The 9428-nt window shown below is 48.0% G+C and overlaps 1 long non-coding RNA gene across 1 annotated transcript; it reads right to left on the bottom strand.

Moving 5' to 3' along the window:
- Positions 1 to 7249: 7249 nt before the first annotated feature.
- LOC146863118 (uncharacterized) lies at positions 7250 to 8417 on the bottom strand. The gene is made up of 3 exons (XR_014978556.1): positions 8356 to 8417; positions 7584 to 7696; positions 7250 to 7485 (listed from the first exon to the last, which is right to left on the bottom strand). It is a non-coding gene; the product is annotated as an uncharacterized LOC146863118 (long non-coding RNA).
- Positions 8418 to 9428: the final 1011 nt, after the last annotated feature.

The raw sequence follows: 9428 nt of genomic DNA, 5'->3' as shown, positions 1-9428 counted from the left end.
ACTTCCAACTCCAATGTGAACTTTGAATTCCCAAACCACTGTACAGCACCCACCATCCCGTGCACTTCCCTCAAACATGTTTGTAAATAAACTCACAAGTACACCATACTTGCCTCTGTTGTGATTAAAACTTGTCATGTTCAGGGAGATGTCGATCTGCTACACAACACAGTGCATGCCAAATACTGCAACAATGTGACCAACATAAGGTGAGTCATGGGGATGTGACACATGTGAGGGACACACACCACTATGGCAACATAAAACATACTCACCATGGCCATGTTACTCATCACACACAATGATGTTGACCTGAAACACATTGGTATGCACAGACACAACACCAAGCCCAGTCAGTGGTAACAAGTTCACAGGTGAGGTAAGCAGATGTCACTCAGATGTGGGAAGACAGAAAACGCACATAACAAAGCGTAGCACAGGTTCATTACACATCAGCAACACATTTATTCCACACTAGTTGCACGGTAATTCTACGTAACAGTGGACACACGCTCACAATGTGTTGGAGAATGGAAGTCCAGGGATGTGTGGTACATCAGTTGATGGGAATTGTCAACTTCCACACTGGTGTTTGCTTCTGGGTGTTGGGGGTCAGTGTTGACCACACAACAGGCAAAGGACCCTGGGAAGGACAGACAAGATACAGTCAAAAGCACAGAAGAACAGGAGAGAAATGCAATACACATGCACAAAACATGTTGCAAAACACCTATACAAACACTAGTTAGCAGTACTACCCTATTGTGGAGTACACACCACCTGAATGGACACATCACAGCATGCATCCAGTCAAGTGGCACACAGACACACTCAGACAGCAACAGAGCTGGCTCCACACAGTCCAGGCTACCGCCATACATTCACATAACAACCCTGGAAACTCATATTCAGGTGAAGAAGTTGTTGATGAGCTGGGAGCGGACGTCACCATCATCTTCATCGTCACTGGCATCTTGGCCCAGGCCGGGATCCTCCACAGGTGCCGGAGGTTGCTCGTCGTCATCGTCATCCTGGATGAGAGGCACCTCCTTCCGCACCGCCATGTTGTGTAGCATGCAGCAGACAAGGATTATTTTGCACACCTTTGCAGGCTCATATGGGAGGGCACCTCCGGTCTTGTCCAGGCAGTGAAAGCGGCTTTTCAGGAGGCCGAATGTCCGCTCAATCACCCTCCTGCTCCGACCATGTGCCTCATTGTAGCCCAGCTCGGCTGGTGTCACAGGGTTCCTGAGGGGTGTCAGCAACCACGGCATGTTGGGGTATCCGGAGTCACATACACACACATAAATGAACAAGTAGCTGAGTTTTGTAGGAGTGCGGAATACAACAGTGACAAACACACACAATGAGAAACAGTCAGTACACACCGACAAGCCAGGCACGCTGAGCTGGCATTTGTGACATCAGCATTGCAATGCGACTACTCCTCATAATGTAGGCATTGTGCGCCGAACCAGGGAACCGTGCACACACATGTGTGATCGACATGTCAGCAAGACAGACCACCAGAGCATTGATCGACTGGTAGTGCTTCCTGTTCCGGTATGCCTGCTCATGTGCCTGTGGTGGTATCAGGGCAACATGTGTCCCATCAATAGATCCGATGACGTTCGGCATCCTTCCCAGTGTATAAAAGGCATCCTTAATTTCAGGGAGTTCATCGGGGCTCGGGAACTTGATATACAGGTCGAGGAATTGCAACATCCCCTCCAAGACATCGCGTAGCACCCGACTAAACATCGTTTGCAACATACCACCAGCAGTAGCCACAGTGTACTGGAAGGTAAGGGTAGCAAAGAAGTGCAGGGCTGCCATCACCTTCACCTCTGGGGTCAGTGCTGTAGGGTATGTCCGGCCAGGTAGCAGATGTGGCGCCAACTGCTCCGCCAACTCCACAATCAGTGGCCTGGTGAAGCGGTACCGTCTGATGCAGTCGCGTTCCTGCAAGGTTGCAAGGTCTGGGAACGGACGATGGACAGCTGGTGCCCTGCAGTACAGAGATGCACAAAGGAAGATTGTCAGTTCATCTACCCATGTGGCCATGACCACGATCACTATCACATGCTAGTTCATGACATTACACAATGTACTGAGGTATGTGCTGTTGGGCACATATGTCACCTCATGTCTCCCAGGCATCACAGATCTTTGCCATGCAGAAACCCAGGCTCCCTGTATTACCACATCAACACAGCAATGGACATGGCGTAGCACGTACACACCACAAGGCAAGCGCAAGTCCCACAGGTAGTGGCCACTGTTGTTCCTGCCGGCCCTACATGTACGTCTCTTAGACACACACCCCACCAAGGTTGATGCATATACCACATGGATGTGGAGACGGTCACCCATTGGTAACATTTGATCAGACACATCTGAGACACAACATGCACACAGACTGTGGGTGCACATCAGTATTGTGGCTACAGGTCTCACTGTGATGTACATGCCATCACCCCCAGGACTCAGGGTGGATGTGACATGTCCTACACATATCCAACCTGACACTGTGGCCTTGACTCATGCCCATTACTGTCCAATTGCACATCACAGTGGTAGTGTGCACAACACACAAAGGATTCTGCCTCCATGTACACGTGAACAGCCTGGGAGTGGCTGCACAAAGTGCCAGCCAGAAAAACAGCTGTGGCCCCCCCAAACACCCAGGGAATGCTGCCTCACATGCCATGGGACACTGTGTGGCCAATGCTGTAGTGTGGCAGGTGTACACACGTGTCCATGGCCAGTATATGTGTGTTGCATCCGTATAATAGTCACACTAATGAGGTCCGACGCGGATGACAATGCGTACGCATTGCACGGGTCATGTCCGAGCCGTGCGTACGCTTTGTCATTGAATGCAATGAGCTCCGACGCGGGTGACAATGCGTACGCATTGCACGGGTCATGTCCGAGCCGTGCATACGCTTTGTCATTGAATGCAATGAGGTCCGACACGGGTGACAATGCGTACGCATTGCACGGGTCATGTCCGAACCGTGCGTACGCTTTGTCACTAAATGCAATGAGCTCCGACGCAGGTGACTATCATGCATACACGTCGGACAGGCATGGTCCGAGACAGGCGTACGCCTTGGCCATTGAATCGTATGTAGACGGGTGCATGTGTATATTCAAAATATGCGTTGTACAGTGAGTTGAACGAGCCGGGCGCACCCATCGGCTCTGGACTGTCATGGAAACGGATGCGGATTCAAAACTTGTACGAGTTGTGCACTGGAAATTCAGTTGGATGCCTACAACAATGTTGCAATTTCAAGTGTTCCATGAAGGTGAAGATTTGAACGATGCGGAAGGCGTGTACGATTCGTACTTTTAAATGGATTGGCCAGATTCATAGAATGCAAACCTGTTGGACCTATCACTTGGGACACATGGCACAGATTCTGCCTCTACAGCACAGATATAAGGCTGGCTGGCCGCCAGGGAGCTCACTTGCCTGCACTACATGCTAATGGACCACATCCCTGCTACCACTGCTGCTGTCTATGCATCCTCTGGCTCCTGCTATGGCACGTACTCTGGAGAAGGCCCCAGCCTTCACTGAGGAGGAGAACCAGGCCCTGCTGGACGGGCTCCTTCCAGAGTACAGAAAGCTCTATGGGAAACCAGGGGAGCAGGTGAGTGTGCAGTCCACTGCCTTCCTAATTATGCATGTTGTCTGACTAGCAGTACTAGCAGTGTGTACACCAGTGGCAAGCATTCTCAATGACTACTTTCATCCCCCAAAGTGTGTAGGTACATGCAATGAACAGTTTTCCTGCTGCTAAAGTGCATTATAGCAAAATTAAACTATCCAGGCATTGTTAACATGTCAGACATGCATGTGCTTTTGCAATCCCCATGGTTGCACAACCTGTGTAATTTATTTCCCTTTCTGATGATGACATGTCTATACAAATGTGTGCTGCAGCAATATGGGGCATGTGTGTTAATGTACTTTTCACTTTGTCCTCCTCACAGGTTGATGCCCACCAGAAGCAGGAGATCTGGCTGACCATCGCCCGGGCTGTTTGTTCTGTGGGGGTCTATAAGCACCGGATCCGCAACTGCCAGAAGAGGTGGCAGGACCTTCGGGGGCTGGACCCGGAGGATAGCTAGAGTCCAGCTGAAGCTGTCACCTCCACGCAGGAGGGGTGGACACCGGACCCTGACTCCCCACATGCTCCGTATCCTGGCGGTGGTCTTCCCGGACCTGGATAGGCAGCTGAAGGCCAGCAGCAGGAAGGGGATGAGTCCATGTCTGATCTGTGTACTATGTTTGACATGCAAATAGCAGTCTTTTGTCCTGGTCACACTTCCACATTACGTAGCTCTTGTAGTCCCAAACTCAGGTCCCTCATTTGTGTGATGCACCCTCCTCATCTGTTCCACAGGTGTGGCCCCTACAATCTGTTGCTTGTGTCACTAGGGCACTGTGTCCCTGCAGTCAGCTATGCTTCAGGTACCGGTCAGCATCAGTTCCCGTGAATCTGTTGTGTGTTTCATGGGTGAGTCAATTGTTTACACAATGCTTGAGATCTGACATGTGATCTGTGTGTGCCCTTGAGATGTGTACCAATCACTGGTCTGACTCGCAACATGTGGCTGGGGTATTCCAAACAAACCCATGCAGCAGGGGACTCCAATATTTGGGCCTCAGGAGTATGTATAGCAAGTATGTCACACTTGCTTAGCCACCTGACTACTGTCCAGGGCCAAACACTGTTTCACTTAGTCCTGGCCAGTCATTCCCCCTCAAGGGCATTTAGAAACACTCTGTAATCCCACTCCTGTGTATGAAATTGCAGGTTGTGCTCAGTGACATGTGCCCTCAGGTGTCTGCCTCTGTGTCATTAGAGTGTGGCTTGTTGCTACGTACAACTGGGGTGTCCATGATTCAGAGGGTCAGCATGACATCTACAATGTGACTGTGAGAGGCAAGACCTGTGTGATATATAGGTGTGTGATCATCTGACAGCGCACAATGGTGTATGCAACTTTGTCCTTCATGCAGCTGGGTTACATGCATGACAGACTGTGATGTGTTAATGTACAGGGATTAGTGTTTGCTGCGACTCATACGTCTGATTTGCATGATGTGGGATCTTCTGGGTCCTGGATATGTTGTTTGCATGGGATGGGCAAGTGCGCCGGTCATCTTCTGAGTTTGCTTTACCCCAGAGCTTGGATTGTGAGTCAGCGCATACTGTTGTTGTCTGGATGCCCTGCCCCTGTGACAGGAGACAGTGTTGACTGACTTTCAGGGCATCCCAGTGCCATGGCATTTAACTTGCTATGAGTAAGCCTGCATTATGTTCAAGTGTGCACCATGCACCACATTGTGGCATTGCCCATCAGGACAGGAGTACATCATAGTGTGTGTTGCTGGCATGCATCACAAGCATGTGGAATGAGTCTCTGCCCATCCCTTCATCCGGACACCTGTACTGAGTCAGTAGCAAGAGATGTGCTGTGTGTATAGTGACATACTCCTACATGTTCACTTGCATGTACAAGTAATGTGTGGGTGGTGCATCTTGGCACATTGGGGTGTTAGCATCCAACATGCAACGGACATATGTGTGAAAGTCAAGGAGGGATATGTGTGCCATGGTTGATGTTGAGAATGACAATTGTCTTATCCTAAACAGTGTTGGCACTTTGAGCTGTGGTCAGCTGATGATACCAGGGCTTTCCCTGTGATGTGATGTACTCACTGTGGTGTGTGCAGTCGGTGCAGGTGACTGATGTTTTTCTCTTCCTATTCCTATCCAGATACATCCACAGGAGGGGACAGCTCCACGGACCAGGAGGAGCCACAGAGCCTTACAGGGACAGAAGGAGAGGAGTCAGGTGGACCCAGTGGCACGGAGGGCGAGTGTAGCCACAGAGAGGAGTCGTCAGCACCATCCCCACCAGCTGAGGGCCACAGCAGCTCTGAGGATGACTCCCTTGTGGAGGCGGGTGTCAGCAGCCACCAAACCCCAGCTAGTGAGGCTGTCCCCGCCCCCGCCACCGCCACCGCCACCACCACCTCCCTCCCATCGGCTCCCATCCCAGAGGTCCCTGGGGGCTCCCGTGTTCGTGAGAATGTCTCCTTTGTGCCAGGCACCGCACCCCCTGCCCCTGTGTCCCCTGCTGCCCTGAGTGAGGAGTCTGTGGACTTACTTCAACAGATCCATGTAGGACAGACGTCGATGCTGAAGGTCCTCCATGCACACACAGGTCTGTTGACACAACTGGTGTCATTCATGGAGGGCATTTCCTCGGGCATGTCTGCCCTACAGAGGACCATTCAGTCCGTGGCCTCCTCCCTGACGGCAGCAGTGTCCCTCCTCCAACAGTCCCGCACCCCTCCTACCCCTGCACCACCCACGATTCCTAGCACCCTACCTGTCCCAAGTACAGAAACCCCGCAAACCAAAGTCTAGACGTCCACACAAGCAAGCGCAGGGGACTGATTCCACATTCACAAGGGCTGGTTTGCTGACACACACACAGTCATCCACAACCACTCCGCAGTCCTCTGAGACCTCTCCCTCCCAGCCCCCTTCCCTTGCCTCACCTGCAACCCCATCCCCCCAGAAGCTCTTCCTCTGTGACCTTGGCCTCTTCCCCACCAACCCTGCAGATCCTGATCACAAGGGGAAGAGGAAGTCCCCACACACAAAAGGGAGTGCCCCTCACACCTGGACACCCTCCCCCAGGCGTAGTCAGACAGAGACGCCCACCCGAAAGTCCCCCCGGCGCCAGAAGAGCAAGACCCCCCGCTCCAAGGCAAAGTCTCCGTCCTCCATCCCCCAGGCCACCACTCCAGAGGTTCCCCCGCCACTCTCTGCCCCGGGTTCCCCCACACACAGATTCACCATCCCCAAAATGCTAAGGCCATCCCCCCTAGCATTTGATCCTCCACACCTGGTCAGACAGTTGGTGCCACTGATGTGGGGACCGTGTCCCCCCCCGCCCTGCCGACATCACCTGTCCCCCATTCCGCTCCCATGGATGTAGGCACTGCTTTGGAGTATAAATCTAATATATAAATATTAGATTTATAAATATAAATCTAAAAACAATAATATATAAAAATGCAATTAAAGTTAAAATACAGGAATCAATTTTAAAACTTGTGCTATAATACATTTGATTGTTATAATAATACATTAAGCCACTGCTAATGATCATATATATACACAAGAAACAAGTAATTATCTATCCATATATTCAATCAATTTATATTACCATTTTGGTTTCATGCTTGATGACTCAACAACTATCCATACACCATGTACCAAAGATCTTATATCATGCATCCACACACACACATACACTTTCTACAAATACCCACCAGTTGCGAAACATTCCAGCAACCAATAAGAGAAATATTTCTTCCTCTGGTGCAGTTATTTTTTACCTCCAGATCACACAATACGTAAAAAGGGAGGTATGACATATGTGTTCTCCCTATAGAGAGTAACGACAAAAATACGAACATTATACTGTATTCTGATAATCATTATTCTTGTTTTTGCTTTTATGGCCACTCTAAAAAAAGGCAATACCTTGATTTGTTCTTTCCTTTAATCTGTTCTTTTCTTTAATTTATAAACGGGCAAACTAAACACGATGTTGCATCAGCCTTCACTGTTTTGCTACAATCACGAGAGATAAAATCCTAAAATAAAAAGGTTCTTTTTAATAATTTGTTATTGTTATCATAGTCATCGACCCCTCACCATAATGCTCATTACATTATATCCAAAAGGGCTTTCTACCTTCCTAAAACTCCATCTACATTCCGCCCCTGAAGCTGTGGCGAAAAATCTTCTATTAGCTTAGACCGCCTCTTGGTGGGTTAAAGAAATAACTCCTGCGATATAGCCAACTGCCTAAATGTAAAAAACCTATAGTAACCATCCTAATCATAATTTTAAAAAAAATATCATCGGCAAACAGTCCTATTTCTTCATATAAGGGATATGCAATATATATTATTGTAGGCTCAACCCTCGCTCATTACCAGAAGCGGACACAAGAACATATACACGATATCACAACGTGAAATTTCAAAGGGCGCTAATGTTAACCAACCCTTGATTGTAAGTCCGTAAAACGAACATTACACTAATCCTAGTCCCCATTTTCAAGGCTCCAAAATTGTTCAATAGCGGAAATAAATAAATAAATAAAGGCAACAAGGTTTATAAATTGCCTCATGTCCATTCTAATCGAAACAATAAAGGTTGGTTACAAAGCACCAAACATGTAGTGTCCTCCTCATTGCCATGAGGCACCAATGAAAGCGTTACCCAGAAGGTGCATACTAAGACTCACCGGGACATAAAAAGTCTCCAAGCCTGCTCCAAACGTCTCCGCTGCCAACCGATAGTTCCCGGCAAGCCGAATGCCCTGCCTATAAATAGTCCTCCATCGCTCTCTAATAATGCGAATCCTCATGGAAAGGGAAAGTGGACTAGTACTTGTGAAGCGCACGCCATCTTAACCTAGGCTAAAAAATACTTTAGTCAAATAATACCAGCAAAGCGAATGTTCCACTCGCGCATAATCCCTTGTTACTTGTCACTAATTAAATTCTAAGGCGAAAAAAAGCCTACATATTATTGCTAAAAACTGCCCTCATCATGAACTCAGCTCGAGATGGCGGTCTCGCTAAAACCCGCATGTGGTACATCGTAAACATCGATCTTATTTGAATAATATAAGATCTAAAACTTTTTTAATAAGTATTTATTTTGCCCCATCCTACACCCAAAATTTAATAAAAAAAGGGGACAATAAAAGTCAAAATAAAGCAGCTTTATCAGTCAGAATCTAAATCTAAGCTGCCAACCAACGTGATGAAGTCATGTGGTGCATACAAATTTTGCACACAATAATGCCCTAATGTCTCGTGGTGCCTAAACATTACCATGAATACCCAGGTGAGTAATAAAAACACCAAATGATGTTGCCCACTAGGCAACCATAAGTCTACAAACGGCTAATAGGTTTAGTACACCCTCCTAGTCAATCTCTTATGAAATTCTCATCGGACCGAATCAAATCATGATACATCCCACACTGTCTACGCGAGAGACCCATATTCACTATACAATGAATACATACGAAACTGGGGCGCAGATGAAGTCAAGATATAAACTTATAACCCAAAAATTTTTTTGCATGATATTATAAGGCAAATCTTATTGGATACGTTTTTCCCATTCTTCTCGAGAATTCAATCCTTGCCTGATGGTATTTAGGATTGATATATACACTTCCTTTTCTCCTCCATGTTGCCACCTCTTTTGTTCATAATGACTTTTTCCAGTATGTACCAACCAAAATCGGTTTCCTTGTGTCCCATTTCTACAAAATGTGCTACCAAAGGTGCATTAAGCTTTCTT

Source organism: Triturus cristatus, chromosome 2_2 (assembly GCF_964204655.1).
Source record: "Triturus cristatus chromosome 2_2, aTriCri1.1, whole genome shotgun sequence".
Taxonomy (NCBI): Eukaryota; Metazoa; Chordata; class Amphibia; order Caudata; family Salamandridae; genus Triturus; species Triturus cristatus.
The sequence above is the reverse complement of the archived record's forward strand: the minus strand, read 5'-3'. Positions and strand labels throughout refer to the sequence as shown.